This window comes from Heloderma suspectum, chromosome 4, assembly GCF_057233095.1.
Source record: "Heloderma suspectum isolate Gila_16-S chromosome 4, 16-S_ref, whole genome shotgun sequence".
Lineage (NCBI taxonomy): Eukaryota > Metazoa > Chordata > Lepidosauria > Squamata > Helodermatidae > Heloderma > Heloderma suspectum.
Window position 1 is genome coordinate 292844770 of NC_139461.1, and position 16196 is coordinate 292860965.

Consider the following 16196-nt stretch of genomic DNA (forward strand, 5'->3'; position numbering starts at 1 on the left):
GGGGCTGCCAATCCGCTCCGGGTTTTGGTCAGAACCAGTCAGAACTCTAAAGGGGCTATCCAAGGTGCTGACCTCAACCCCCCAAATGGGTTCAGCATGTTGGATAGTTCCCTTAGAGTTCTGGCTGGTTCTGGCTGAAACCCAGAATGGTTTCACAGCCCCACTGACAGCGAGCCACCAGCCTTCACTTTCTGGTAGCTGCCCTCAGCAACAAATTGCCCAAACTGGAAAAAAGCAGCAGATGCAGGGGCCTAAATATCAGCAAGCAGCACCAGATTGGCCCTCTAGTGGCAGCTGACTTCCCAGGCAGAAGGATTATAGACTATATGAATGCTTGTAATTCCCTCCTCTGGTCACCAGTTCAAGTCCTGATGCACATGCACTCAATGACCTTTAGCTGTGTTCTGAGATCCCCTGCCCTGCCACCTTTACACATCCCAGTCCTTTGCCCACAAGAGTGCCACTGCCTCCATGGTTGCTCCTGCACCGGTCCAGCTTCATATAAAACCTTCTGCCACGTTGTTTGTCCGAACCCTTTGCTGACATATCTTGCAAGCAACAGTTTTAGGAGGTCTGATGCTTATGTGTTATGTTACCACAGCATCAGGAGAAACCATGTGGGTGAATGCACAGTTACAAGATGGGGCTCAACAATACAACAAGTGAGAAGGGTCTTGGAATTGTTGGAATTGGAATTCACAAGCTGAATATGAGCCAACAATGTGATGTGGCTGCAAAAAAGGCAAATGCTATTTTGGACTGCATTAATAGAAGGATAGCTTCCAAATTACATGAAGTACTGGTTCCCCTCTACTCAGCACTAGTTAGGCCTCATCTGGAGTGAACAGGAACTGTGTCCTGTTCTGGGCACCACACTTTAAGAAGGATGCAAACAAACTGGAGAGCGTTCAGAGGAGGGCAACGAAGCTGATCAGGGGACTGGAAACAAAGCCCTATGAAGAGAGACTGAAAGAACTGGGCATGTTTAGCTCTGGGAAGAGAAGACTGAGGGGTGATAGGATAGTGCTCTTCAAGTACCTGAAAGGGAAGGCCAGGATCTCTTCTTGATCTTCCCAGCGCAGGACACGGAATAATGTGTTGTTTGGTTTTAATTTTTGTGAACCTCCCAGAGAGCTTCGGCTATTGGGCGGTATAGAAATGAAATAAATAAATAAATAAATAAAATAATGGGCTCAAGTGACAGGAAGCCAGATTCCGGCTGAACATCAGGAAAAACTTCCTGACTGTTAGGGCAGTACAACAATGGAACCAACTACCTAAGGAGGCAGTGGGCTCTCCCACACTGCAGGCATTCAAGAGACGAGGATGGACAGCCATCTGTCAGGGATGCTCTGACTTGGATTCCTGCATTGAGCAGGGGGTTGGAGTAAATGGTCTTCTAGGCCCCTTCCATCCCTACTATTCTACGATTCTATGATTCTATGATAGCATGGGAGTAACCATGAAGGCAGCAAAACCAATATGGGTAAAACTATGTGTAAAGGGGAGCCTCATCTTATTACCTGTCACCTTCCCCCCCCCCTTTTTTTTTCTTTTACTGTTTTCTTGTTCTGATTCTTTAAGCTGCTTTGAGGGCTTCAACTGAAGAGCAGCTGTTATGATACTATCATCATCATCATCATCGCACCTTGTACACTGATGGCAGTGTGTACATCGTGTGTACATCGCACCTTGTACACTGATGACAGTGTGTTAATCTTAATATTGCTGCTTACCTTTAAGGCCCTAAATGGCTTGAGACCCAAATACCGAAAGGAGAGCCTCTCCCTGTATCATCCTGGTGGGGCCTTAAGGTCTTCTGGGCAAGCAACCATGGAACATTATGTGGCAACAAGGGAGAGAGCCTTGTGGCACTCCGACTGTGGATTACCCTCCCAGTGGGGGTGTGATGGGCACAAACATTCCATTCTTTTCACTGCCAGATCGAAACCTATTTGCTTGCCCAGGCATTTTAAATGGTATGTGGAAAAGCATCCTTGTTTCCATGCTAAATGCCGACTCTCATTCCACAGCGAATGCTGCTCTGAAGGACCCTTGACTTTCATGGGCATGTAAAGCTAGAGTAGGAAAGGGACCTCAAAAGGCAGTAGTACGCCTATGTACACCAGTTGCTGGGGAACATGGGCGGGAGGGTGCTCTTGCACTCAGGTCCTGCTTGTGGGCAGCTAGTCAGCCACTGTGTGAACAGAATGCTGGACCAGATGGACCCATAGGGCAGTATCCAACTGTGTCACTCTGTTAGTGCAAATGAAGTTGCGCTAGCAGAAACTAGGGTCTGAACTGCGCAAGAGAGGAATCCAACTAAATTTATATTTGCGCAAGTGGTTTTGCATTATGCCTGTGCAACCCATTCTGCAACCAGCTGTGCATAAGTCTCCCGCAACCCATTGTACGGTGCGTTATGCATTTCACTTGCACAACCAGTTATGCAACTGCTTGCGCCCATTGTGCAGCCAGTTGTGCAAGCATAACAGGCAGCTGCTTGGAAAGTTTTAGCAGAGCTCTGCTAGCACTATTTGAATTCGCAGAATGTCACCACTGGATACTGCCCTTGGTCTGATCCAGCATGGCTCTTCTTATGTCCTTAAAAGCCCTGGTGTGCACTCCAAAGACTATGCACAGACCTTTAGATCCCAGCCCATTATTTTTTTTTTAATCTCAGCTTACACATGGACATTAATGAACAATTATTGGCATTATCGCTACAGCTGGTGGTAAGCCTGATCAGGTAATTATGCCGTAACAGCAGTGTTTTGTAAATGAAAGACAATTGCTAAGATCTTCAGTTTAAATATTCAGGAGCGTAACCCGATTTGCTTCACTTAGGCATTACAATTGTTCATTAATATTCGTGAGCAACTTGACAAAGAATGACAAAGCACTGAAAAGCTTGCTTATTTGCTTCATTTCTAGGTACCTTCCCATACTATTTGGTATTCAGCAAGGGTCTGAATATCAAAAAATGCCAAGTGCCAGCAGTCCTGGTTGACATAAAAGGAAACTACAGGTGCAAAGCATTTTTGAAAACCGCACCATAAGGGCCTTAGGGGGAAGAAAAGTGCCAGTGTTCATTCTGTGCAAAAATATGCAGATCTCTTGAAAATATCCAAGATCTCATTTCCTAGCCAATGTATACAAACCTGAAATATTTAAAGAGAGGAAAAATATGTATTTATTTTTAAAATGTCTACCCCCCCTTTCAATAACAAGGCCCCCTAAGGTGGCTTACAGCAATCTAAAAAGACAATGCACAACAAAACTCTCATTTGCAAAATATAGTTCATAATAGAGTGCTAAGAGAAACAGGAGCAGCAACAACAACACAAATCACAGCGGCTAGAGAATAATTAGAGTAAGGTAAACACTTCATGAGATGGGAATGTCTTCACTGCTCACCTGAACCTCAAGAAAGGGGGAGCCAACTGAGCTTCTCAAGGGAGGGAATTCCACAATTGTGGGGCGGGGGGAGGCCCTCTCATCCATTATTTATTTAGGGAGCAATTCTGTGGCCCCTAGACATTGTCTGAGGGCCCATAAGATACTGAGGATCCCCCCCCCCTCCAAGGTTGGAGGCAGGACTCCAACCTCAGAAGGGGGTCGGAGATCATAGAATCATAGAATAGTAGGTTTGGAAGGGGCCTACAAGACCATTGAGTCCAACCCCCTATCCGACAGAGTTCCAACACCCGACCCCGACCCCTCAAAGCCATCATGCAAAGAACTGTGCCAACTGCCCTCCGAGGTCTGAAGAGTGACCTTGGAGAGGGGGAAAAGGAGATGTTTCAGTAGGCAGGGAAGGGAGAAGTCCAGAGAGGCCAAGATATGAGCTATCCTGAGCCTCTGCCAGTTTCCTTCCCTCCCCTTCCGAAGCGCCATCACAAGATGGGCAAAAAAGCCTGTCTACTGAAAAATGCATCATGAGAGGACAGGGAGGTGAAGATCGCCTCCACTGCCCTGCATTGGATTATCAGAAGCCGCTGAGTTCAGGGGCTTCCAATCATTGCAGGCCCAACCCATAGGACTGTGCTCTTATTTGTTTAATATTTATGGATCGCTTGTATTAAAGAAATCTCTAAAATGTACAAAACTAGGTCTTGATACAAAGAACAAGGGAATGCCTGATGGAAAAGGTATGTTTGTGGGAAAGCTGATGGAAAAGGTATGTTTTCAGGAGGTCCCGAAAACCCAGAAGGGTTGATGTCTGCCTAATTTGTAGTGGTAGGGAGTACTAGGGATGTACGAAAGTCACTTACCTTTTGCAAATTATGTTGATGGGGGGGGGAGGCGTTCCGTCCCTCCCCCTGGAATCCTCGATGGGGGGGAGGTGATCCGTTCCTCCCCCCCAGAATCCTCGATGGCCGGCTGTGCTCCGCGGCAGCTCCACGGACTAGCTGGCCAGGCCCAGCCCAGCCCAGAGCCGTCTGCTGCCGGATTTCCGGCCACGGAGGGCTCGGCGGGGGGAACTGCGTACACAAATGGCGGCGGCTACGGCCGCCGCCATTTGTGTTCCTTATTTTTGGCCGTCTGAATCTACGTAAATATTTACATAGACTATGACGGTGAAAATAAAGGGGAACGCAAATAGCGTAGCGGGCGCTATTTGCGTCCCTTTTTGATTCGCCGTTTTAGCCTACGAAAAGATTTACGTAGGCTAAAACGGCGAATCAAAAAGGAACGCAAATAGTGCCCGCTATGCTATTTGCATTCCCCTTTATTTTCACCGTCATAGTCTACGTAAATATTTACATAGATTCAGATGGCTGAAGATAAGGAACGCAAATGGCGGCGGTCGTAGCCGCCGCCATTTGCGTATGCAGTTTTGTTTTGTTTTTTTAACCCAGCCGTGATAGGCTATGTAAATCTTTACGTAGCCTATCATGTCGTTTTTTTGGGGGGGGGGGGTTACAAGACAAATGGCGGTGGCGGCAGCCGGTCAGAAGACCAGCCGACGCAGCCGACGCAGCCGACGCAGCCGATGCAGCCGCCGCCCGGAAGATCCACCACAGGTAAGTCTCGTCCTGGGGGGGATCTGTGGGGGGGGCAGGGGGGGCAGACCGTTCCGCCACAGATTTCGGGGGGGCGAATGCACTGGCATTCAGCCTCACCGAGATCCATGGCGGAATTCTCTGACATCCCTAGGGAGTACCAGAAAGTGGGTGCTATGACAATAAAGGCCCTATGCCAAGCCATGATTGACTGGAACTCTGAAATCTTGGGTACCACTAGGAGGGTATCTCCTGGGTATCTGCAACCAAGGTGAGCCTGGCAACCAAGCAGGCCCATAGGAGATCAGGCAATCTCTTAAGTATCCCAGTCAGCCAAACATCTAATGGTAATGGGACACAGAGGAAGAACCTCAGTGATGAAGGTTCTGGGTGGGCAGACCCATAGGCAATCCTTCAGATAGCCTAGCCTTGAACTATTCAGGGCTATATAGGTAAGCACCAGCATTTTGAAGTTCAGCTAGGGGTGCACGAAAGCCACTTACCTGGTCTTGCAGCTTGCTTCGCGGTGGGGGGTAGGTGCTTCGCTGCTCCCCCCGAAGTTCAGGCCGGGGGGTGGAGGCTTCCCTCCTCGCCCAGCTGAAATTCAGGCCAGGGGGGAGGCTTTCCGCCTCGCCCGGCCGAAATTCAGGCCGGGGAGGAGGCTTCTCACCTCGCCCGGCCGCGAAATAAAAAGTTAAAAAAAAAAAACGCCCCCGTGATAGGCTACGTGACGATTTACGTAGCCTATCATGGCTAGATCTGCAAAGTCAGCCATGATAGGCTACGTTAATCGTCACGTAGCCTATCACGGGTGACTTTAAAAAAAAAAAAAGCGCGTACGCAAATGGCGGCCCCCATAGGGAGCCGCCATTCGCGTTCCTTATTTGGTTGCCGTGGTCTACGTAATCTTTACGTAGACTACAGCGACCAAATAAGGAACGCAAATGGCAGCTCCCTATGGGGGCCGCCATTAGCCGTATGCACTTTTTTTTTTTTTAAGTCACCCGTGATAGGCTACGTGATGATTTACGTAGCCTATCATGGCTGACTTTGCAAATCTAGCCGTGATAGGCTACGTTAATCGTCACGTAGCCTATCACGGGGGCGTGTTGTTGTTTTTTTAACTTTTCTTGGAATGGCGGCGGCGGCAGCCGGTCGAAAGACCGGCTGCTGCCCCCGCCCCTGACGAAGACCTGCCGAACCGCCGCCGGGACCCGCCGCCGGGAGGGACATTCGGGAAAGGTAAGTCCCATCCCAGGGGGGGGCGGGGGGCAGGGGGGCGGAGAATTTCTCCCCGAAACTACTTCGGGGGGCTGAATACGTTGGCACACAGCCCACCGAAGTTTCGGGGAGAAATTCTCCCCCATCCCTAAGTTCAGCTCACCTCACAATCTTAATGATAGACCATCATCAAGGTTCTCAATAACCCAATGAAGTCTAAGAATCTCAGTCTCCCTGTTCTATGTCAGAATGTCAGAGCTGCAAGTAACCATGGCAGGATTTAATCTGAGTCTGTGCTGCCCAAAACTTAGCCTTGGAATCTCTTTCCAATTCCAGAGTCCATCATTGGAAGATCTGAGGTGGTAATAAAGAAGACAGTGGCCTTTTCTAGAGGAGTCTTTTCTTGTACACTCACCATTCCCCAGTCGTGGAAGTTTACTGATGCTTTAGACAATGTTGTCATCCTCCAGTGTTTCTCTCATTCTTCCCAACCGCTTCCCTGGGTTTTTTTTTGGGGGGTGGGGAAAATGCAGTCTTGGGAGGAATTGTGAAACAAAGTGCAACTCTCCAGCAGTGCAGTTGCATTAATTGGCTTTGATCCACTATACCACAGGACCACCTAGATGTTATGTAGTGGAAGGTACAGAAAGGCAGGAAAGGGGTGGGGGGGAAACTGTGTGTAAAAGATCTCATCTTAATCCTGCAAAGAATCCAGAAGCAGAAATCGCAGGTTAAAAAGCCTCATCTAGAAAAGCTCTGCACCTCTGAATATGTTCAGAGCCCCTTTTCTTCATTCCTGTATAACTAGCATGTATCCTGTACACTTGGCATTCAGGTTTCCTGCATTAGGCAGCAAAGCAAGAAGGTGCTATGCTGGAACAGCTCTCACACTGGTAAAGGTAACATCCAAAGTGCCCCCCCCCCCCGAAATACTTGAGAATTGCATTCGGTCAGCATTTTGAAGCAAACAAAGTTGATTTCCACCTCTCAAACAAATGTGTCAATCAGAATGCATTTATCCTTCCAATTTTGCACCTCTCCAATTTTTGTACCAGTTTTTTGCTTTAAAAACATGCCGCAATACTTGCATAAATGTGTATTACATGTTAACAGGTGAACTAAAATATAGGGCTGTGCGGGGACCCCCAGTCTGCCTCAGAGGCCACTTCAGGGCTTCCAAGGCAGGCCCAGTTTGCTTCAGGCTGTTTCGGGGGGGGGGGAGCAACCTGCTTTGGCCTCCAGAGCTGAAGCATGATTTGGATGGCAGGATCCCCCCTGCCCCCACTGCACCGTACAAGCCCCCAGCTCCTTTCTTGGGCCCTCAGGACATGTGCTGGCAGCCATCTTCCTGTTCCAGGGAGGAGGAGAATCATAGAATCATAGAATAGTAGGGTTGGAAAGGGCCTACAAGGCCATCGAGTCCAACCCCCTGCTCAATGCAGGAATCCAAGTCAGAGCATCCCTGACAGATGGCTGTCCAGCCTCGTCTTGAATGCCTCCAGTGTGCGAGAGCCCACTACTGAGGAGGAAGAGGAAGAGGAGGAGGAATAGAAGTTGTTGTTGCTGCCACTGCTGCCGCCTCCAGCTCCTGGGCCCTCAGAACACATGCCGGCAGGCACCTTACTGTTCCAGGAAGTCACCATTTTTAAACTGGCAACTCCCTGTATCTCCGGAAGTGCCCTCACCCCATGCCCGGCTTGCTTGGCTGAGGGGGGGTGCTGTTGCGGGTGTGGGGGAGGACGGGACAAGGGTGAAGGCCATTGGCCTTCACCCCTGGCAACATCGTGGGGCGGGTCGAGCCAGCTGCTGTTTAGGCCGCGCTGCCCCAGCCTCCTCTTCATTCCGGCCATTCGAGCTGGAATTTTTCGTGCCTTCTTCTTTGGCAGCAGTGGTGGCAGCCGTGTCCTCGGTCCTCGACCTACTCACCGGACCAACTCTCGACGGTGGCAGCGGCATCCAAAGGACCAGGCGGCTCCTCCCCTCGGCGGCAGCATCCTCAGCAGTGTGGTTTGCTCCCCTCTCCCCTGCGGCACAAGCACGAGGCTTCCCTCGCCTCCTGCCCTTTCTCTTGACCCGCTGGTTTATGCAGCACTTCAGCCCTCCTCGGCTGTTTTGGGGGGGGGAGTCTTTTGTTCCCCGCCTGCCCCTTTTGCGCTTCCTTCCTCCTGAGGTGTGTTTTTACCTTGCCGGCGCTGAGTGTCCCTAGGAGCTGCATTTGCCCGCAGCATAGCCAGGCCAGTTTTGTGCAGGTGGGGGTCTCTGTGTAGCTTCACAGCGCTTCCGAGTAGCCTTTAGTAAAGGGAGGGAAGGAAAAGTTGTTCCGTCCCCTGGGTTTGCCTGCCCCGTTTGCCTCCCATGCCTGGGCTTGCCAACCCCCATCAGCTGTCCATTTGGTGCTACCCACAGCGGGTCACCGGCTGCTTTCTGTTTTTCCTCCAGGAGGGCGCCGGGGATTTTCCTAGGGATGGCAGAGAATTCTGCCACAGATTTCAGTGAGGCCGAATGCACTGGCATCCAGCCCCCCGAAACCCGTGGCGGAACGGCCTCCCACCCCCCGCCACCCCGCAGAATCCCCCTGGGACGAAGCTTACCTGGGACGGATGCTCCGGCAGCGGCCACTCCGGCGGTGGCTCCGGCGCCGGCAGCGGCTCTGGCTGCAGCGGCGGCAGCTGGTCTCTCAGCCGGCTGCTGTGGCTGCCATTTGCGTCCTGCTAGGCTGCTGTGATAAGCTATATAAATATTTACGTAGCCTGTCACGGTAAAGGCAGCCATGCAAATGGTGGCCACTACACCATTTGCGTGGCTGCCTTTACCGTGATAGGCTACGTAAATACTTACGTAGCCTATCACAGAAAGAGCAGCGGTGCAAATGGCGTAGCGGCCACCGTTTGCGTCCCTGCTCTTTGCCGTGATAGGCTACGTAAATACTTACATAGCCTATCACGGCAGCCTGGCAGGATGCAAACGGTGGCCGCTACAATGGCTGCCATTTGCGGCCGCAGCAGCCCGGCCGCAGCTGGAACTCCAGCTGTGGATGGCCCTGGCCGGCAGCTCCACAGAGCCGCTGCGGAATGGAGCCGGCCAGGGAGGATTCTGGGGGGAGGGACGGAGCGCCTCCCCCGCACCGCGGATCCCCCACTGCGGAGTCAGGTAAGGGATTTGTACATCCCTAGATTTTCCCGCGCTCTTGAGTGCTCCACCGCCCCCTGGTGGCCCATTGTGCCTTGCAGCCCCTTTGCCTTTATAAGGAAAGGGGAGGGGAAGGAAAAGGAAGGATAAAACAAAAACAAAAGGCCGCAGGTGAATACCGGTTGATCCACAACCTGTCTTTCCCCAAGGGGGGGGGTCGGTGAACAATGCCATCCCAGAGCACCTATGCTCTGTTCACTACACACCATTTGACATGGCGATATCCATGGTGAAGGCACTGGGCCCTGGGGCCCTCATGGGGAAATGCGACATTAAATCCGCATTCCGCCTCTTGCCTATCTGCCCTGATGACTTCGACCTCTTGGGATTCTGCTTTTCTGGTCAGTTTTATGTCGACAGGGCCCTAGCCTTGGGATGTTCGGAGTCCTGTGCTATGTTTGAGAAGTTCAGTTCCTTCTTGGAATGGGCTCTGATTGATAAAACTGGGTCCCATAGCATCGTGCACTACCTTGACGACTTCCTATTTGCGGGTTCCTCCAGCACCCCACAGTGTGCGTGGCTAATACGGGAATTCTCATGAAGCCACTTTGTTTCATGCTGCGGCTCTTACAGCATTCTTTGGGGTATTCAGGATATCAGAGCTGGTGGTGTCTGCTAGGGGTAGGGATGTCAGAGAATTCTGCCACGGATCTCGGTGAGGCTGAATGCCAGTCCATTCGGCCCCAAAAAAACTGTGGCGGAATGGCCTGCCGCCCCCCCCCCCCCGGATCCTCCCCGGGATGAGACTTAGCTGGGGCGGATGTTCCAAGCGGCGGCGGCTCCGGCCATTTGCAGTCTTGTCGTTTCGGTTGTTGTTGTTTTTACAAAGACGTGATAGGCTACATAAAGACTTACGTAGCCTATCACATCCCGGTTAAAAAAAAAAAAAGGAAATATTTATGTAGGCTAAAATGGCGAATCAAAAAGGGACGCAAATAGCGCCTGCTATGCTATTTGCGTTCCCCTTTATTTTCACCATCATAGTCTACGTAAATATTTATGTAGATTCAGATGGCCGAAGATAAGGAACGCAAATGGCGGCAGTCGTAGCCGCCGCCATTTGCGTACGCGGTTTTGTTTTGTTTTTTTTAACCCAGCCGTGATAGGCTACGTAAATCTTTACGTAGCCTATCACATCATTTTGGGGGGGGGGGTACAAGGCAAATGGCGGTGGCGACAGCTGGTCAGAAGACCAGCCGACGCAGCCAACGCAGCCGCCGCCCGGAAGATCCGCCACAGGTAAGTCTCGTCCTGGGGGGGATCCGTGGGGGGCAGGGGGGGCAGACCATTCCGCCACAGATTTCGGGGGGGGGCGAATGCACTGGCATTCGGCCTCACCGAGATCCATGGCGGAATTCTCTGACATCCCTAGGGAGTACCAGAAAGTGGGTGCTATGACAATAAAGGCCCTATGCCAAGCCATGATTGACTGGAACTCTGAAATCTTGGGTACCACCAGGAGGGTATCTCCTGGGTATCTGCAACCAAGGTGAGCCTGGCAACCAAGCAGGCCCATAGGAGATCAGACAATCTCTTAAGTATCCCAGTCAGCCAAACATCTAATGGTAATGGGACACAGAGGAAGAACCTCAGTGATGAAGGTTCTGGGTGGGCAGACCCATAGGCAATCCTTCAAATAGCCTAGCCTTGAACTATTCAGGGCTGTATAGGTAAGCACCAGCATTTTGAAGTTCAGCTAAGGGTGCACGAAAGCCACTTACCTGGTCTTGCAGCTTGCTTCGCGGTGTGGGGGAGGTGCTTCACTGCTCCCCCCGAAGTTCAGGCCGGGGGGGGAGGCTTCCCTCCTCGCCCGGCCGAAATTCAGGCCGGGGAGGAGGTGCCTCGCCTCGCCCGGCCGCGAAATAAAAAGTAAAAAAAAAAAAACACCCCCGTGATAGGCTACGTGACGATTTACGTAGCCTATCACGGCTAGATCTGCAAAGTCAGCCGTGATAGGCTACGTTAATCGTCACGTAGCCTATCACGGGTGACTTTAAAAAAAAAAAAGCGCGTACGGCTAATGGCGGCCCCCATAGGGAGCCGCCATTCACGTTCCTTATTTGGTCACTGTAGTCTACGTAATCTTTACGTAAACTACAGCGACCAAATAAGGAACGCGAATGGCGGCTCCCTATGGGGGCCGCCATTAGCCGTATGCGCTTTTTTTTTTTTTTTAAGTCACCCGTGATAGGCTACGTGACGATTTACATAGCCTATCATGGCTGACTTTGCAAATCTAGCTGTGACAGGCTACGTTAATCGTCACGTAGCCTATCACGGCGGCGTTTGTTTTTTTTTACTTTTCTCGGAATGGCGGCGGCAGCAGCCGGTCGAAAGACCGGCTGCCGCCCCCGCCCCTGACGAAGACCTGCCGAACCGCCGCCGGGACCCGCCGCCGGGAGGGACATTCGGGAAAGGTAAGTCCCATCCCGGGGGTCAACATAAAGACTTACGTAGCCTATCACATCCCGGTTAAAAAAAAAAAAGTAAATATTTACGTAGGCTAAAACAGCAAATCAAAAAGGGACGCAAATAGCGCCCACTACACTATTTGCTTTCCCCTTTATTTTCGCCGTAATAGTCTACGTCAATATTTACGTAGACTAAGACGGCGAAAAATAAGGAATACAAATGGCGGTGGCCATAGCCGCCGCCATTTGTGTATGCTAGGGATGTTGGAGAATTTCTTCACGAATCTCCGGGAGGCCGAATGCCAACTCATTCGGCCCCCTGAAATTGGTGGAGAAACGGTCCGCCACCCCCCCAGGATGGGACTTACCTTGCGCGAATGTCTCTGGCGGCGGTGGCTCTCGGTGGCGGTTCAGCGGCGGTTCAGCGGCGGCGGCGGCCAGTCTTCTGACTGGCTGCCGCCGCCGCCATTTCCAAGTAAAAAAAAAATAACAACAACAAACGTGATAGGCTACGTAAAGATTTACGTAGCCTATCACAGCTAGATTTTCAAAAAACACCGTGATAGGCTACGTAAATCTTTACGTAGCCTATCACGGCTGACTTTGGGGGGGGGAAAGCACGTACGCAAATGGTGGTGCCCATGGGCGCCGCCATTTGTGTATGCGCTTTTTTTTTCCCCCAAAGTCAGCCGTGATAGGCTACGTAAACATTTACGTAGCCTATCATGGCTGACTGCAGGGACGCAAACGGCAGTGGCTACAGCCGCCACTATTTGCGTCCCGGCAGGAGAAGAGGTTTTGCAGCCAGAGGGACGGGGTGCCTCCCCCCCAGCCAGAATTTTGGCGGGGAGGGATGGGGCGCCTCCCCCCCACCCAGAATTTCAGGGGGAGGGACAGAGCGCCTCCCCACCACCGCGAAGCAAGCTGTGGGACCAGGTAAGGGACTTTCGTCCATCCCTAGTGTACGCCGTTGTTTTTTTTGTTTTGTTTTTTACCCAGCAGCAGAGCTGGCTGTCGTGGATTCGGGGGGGGGGGACTGGATTGCCTCCTCCCCCCATCGAGGATTCCGGGGGGAGGGACAGAACATCTCCTCCCCCACCATGAACAGAATCTGCAAAAAGGTAAGTCACTTTCGTACATCCCTAGCTAGGGGCGACCTGTCGGGACAAGCCTTGCAGTTTAATGACTTACAGTTTTCTCAGCAGGGGGCTCTTATTAGGCTTAGGAAGTCCAAGACTGACCAGGCAGGGAGGGGCATCAGCATGTCCCTGTTTCCAGCCCCCATGCCAGACCTCTGTCTGGTCACTGCGTTGAGGGACTTTCTCAAGGTTCAGGGAAATCTGCCCGGCCTCCTTTTTTTGCCATAGCAACTCCTCTCCTTTAACCAAATATCCATTTTGGGCAGTCAGACAGTGAGCATTAGAGGCGTTGGGTTTGGGTTCTCTTTGCTTTGGCACACATTCCTTCCAGATTGGGGCAGCTTCGACTGCTGTGTCTCTGGGGTTCACATCAGACAAAGTGCAATCGGTCGGTAGGTGGCGCTCCAAGGCGTATTGGGCATATGTGAGGCCACTGCCGGGCCTTTAGCTTGTGTGGACATTTCTGTTCATTGCTTTTCTTGTTCTTCTAGATGGCTGGAGTGCAAGTGAAGATGAAGGAGCTCATCTGCGGGCACAGTATGGTTTTCTGGGCCGGTTGGAGGGCCTCCTCCAGCTGCGGATCCCAGCTAGGTCTCAGCCGCTATGCCACCATTCAGTGGTTGGGCAGACGCGGGATTCGTTGGGAGAGCCTCAAGCCCATGTTATTCCAGCAAGGGCTGGTGCAGGTTCCCCTGCAGATTCTAGTGCTGCACTTAGGGGGGAATGATCTAGGCCTACTGAAAGGCAAGGCCCTGATACTTCAAGCTTGGGAGGACTTGCGGCTGATTCGGCGTCGCTGGCCGGGAATCACCATTATCTGGTCCAACCTGCTGCCTAGAGTGGCCTGGAGGGATGGCTTGGATCCTCACGCCATGGATAGGGCCTGTAAGAAAGTCAACAGGGAGATTGGGAACTTTCTATTCAAACAAGCAACCGGACCATCATCCACCCCGACATTTCTCCTGTTCAAGGGATGCTCTACAGGGCGGATGGTGTTCACCTCACCCAACTAGGCAATTATGTCTTTTTGGCCGATCTGCGAAGGGGCATTTGGGGGTGTTTACTGCGCAGGTGGGGGGAGAGCGAGTAAGCAGAGGCTTGTCGCCCTCCTGTGGCAGCTCCGGGCGGGCTCTCCGCTGGGGGAGAGGACAAGTGAACATTCGTAGGCACCGTTTCAGGTGACTGGTAAGGCCCGAGGCTTCCAGCTCTGGGTTTTGTGGCCCCAGTCGGGAGATAAGGCTTACCTCTGAGGCCAACCCTCCTCACCCACTCGGGTTCTGTGGCTTGAGGGGGGGTGACAGAGGAAGGTCTCCCAGCCCAGAACTGGGTATGTCCGATTGGCGGGTCAGGGTGGACACCTCGCCCCAGATGGCGAATGCCTCACTCTACCTGACATGTTGGTCTTTTGGCGGTGTGCCTGCTGGTGCTTTCTTCGCAGATTGTAATCTATGAATAAATGTGGCCCTGCTTTATCCCAAATCAATTTGTGTCGTCTCGTCATTTCTCCCCCCCTTTCCACTCGCAAATAGGTCCAGTGCCACTTGTGTCCCTGGAACATGAAGGCGGCTGCTGGCGCGCATCCCGAGGGCCCATGTAAGGGGCTGGGGGCTGGGCAGCTGCAGCAGAGGCAACACAGCCAGTTTCCAGATCGCTCCGAAGTGCCACCAAAGCACTTTGGGGTGACCCGACCCGCTTCGTGCTGCTTTGTACGCCTGCCGCCTCGCCTCAGAAGCAGCATGAAGCGGGGCACAGCCCTATAGAAATGCATGTTTGTGTGTGGTTTTTCCCGCTGAAATAAATGCAGATTAATGCGGAAGTAGCATGGAATAGGAACACGTGCAAAACTAGCATGGACCGAATATAGACTGAACCATACATCCCTCTAGTGGCCATCACCTTGGTCTTATGGTAAGAACACAAGCTTGCCATAGACTGGACATGCTGTGCCTACTTTGAAGACAGGAAGAAGCACAATGCACTGGAATCTATGGCAGCTGGAAAATTATGCAGAACTGCTGTGCATCCTGCTCTTACACCCTGCTTTGCATTAGCTATGCATTCATCATAGTTTTAATTGGAGCCATCCCTCCGTGAAAGGAAATTCATAGATAATGGTGTTGATGCAAAGAGTCACTTGGTTCAGGAAATGCATTAAGCATTTCCACACAATGAAAATTTGTCTGCATTTTTTAGTTAAAAAAAAACAAAACCCTGTTACTTTAATTAAGCATCTTCAAAAAAACATGGAGATACTTTAAGATTAACTGAGTAAGTTGGTTAAAAGCAAGGTAGAAAACTGATCTAAAACATGTGCAGTGCAATTTAAAAAATGTTGAACTGTGAAGCAAATACAACTGTCTTAAGTTAAATGAGATTCTCTCTCATATTAAGTGTGTACCAGACCGCAGCCGTAAACAATTGACAGCATTATCCAATGCACATTTACTCAGATGGAGGCCCTTCTGTGTTCAGTGGAGCTTATTGCCTAGTATGCATGTTTAGGATTGCAGCCTAAAAGCTGCACTGTGAATTATATTAGGGTAAGGTTAACCTTCTTAGGGACATTTTCCCAGTGGAGGCTGGTGGCTCCAATTTCGGTGGGGCTGGGAATACATTCTGAGTTTCAGTTACAACCAGCCAGAACTCTGAAGGAGCTATCCAAAGTGCTGAACCTATAGGGTTCAGCACTTTGGATAGCTCCTTTAGAGTTCTGGCTGGTTCTGACTGAAACCCAGAATGGATTTATAGGCCCACTGAAATTGGAGTCACAAGCCCCCTCTGCATTTCTCTGTGTTTCTAGGGTTTTGCAAGAGGTTACTATTTCAAAGAAATCATTTTCTTGTAAATTATATTTAAAAGTTTAAAAGTGCTAATATTTCACAATAAGGTTTTTTCATTTCTTCACAGCATCCAGAAAGCCAAGAAAGGGCTCTTTCTTATTGCTGAATCAGATCCTAAAATGAAATGTACAATCTGGAATTGCATACAACAAAGAGTCCTGTGTCACCATGAAGAATAACCATTTTATTGTGGCATAATCCTTCATGGAGTAAAAGAATCCACTTCAACAGATGCGTGCAGCATTAGCCTCAGTTGGCAGATATAGTGATATATTGGCAGAGTCTGAAACTATTTTTTACCGTTTTGGAAAATGGTAATCTGGAATTAGTGAAAGAGCACGGTTGTAAAGGAACATTAGATGATAATATAGGATCATGCCACCTGCTTTC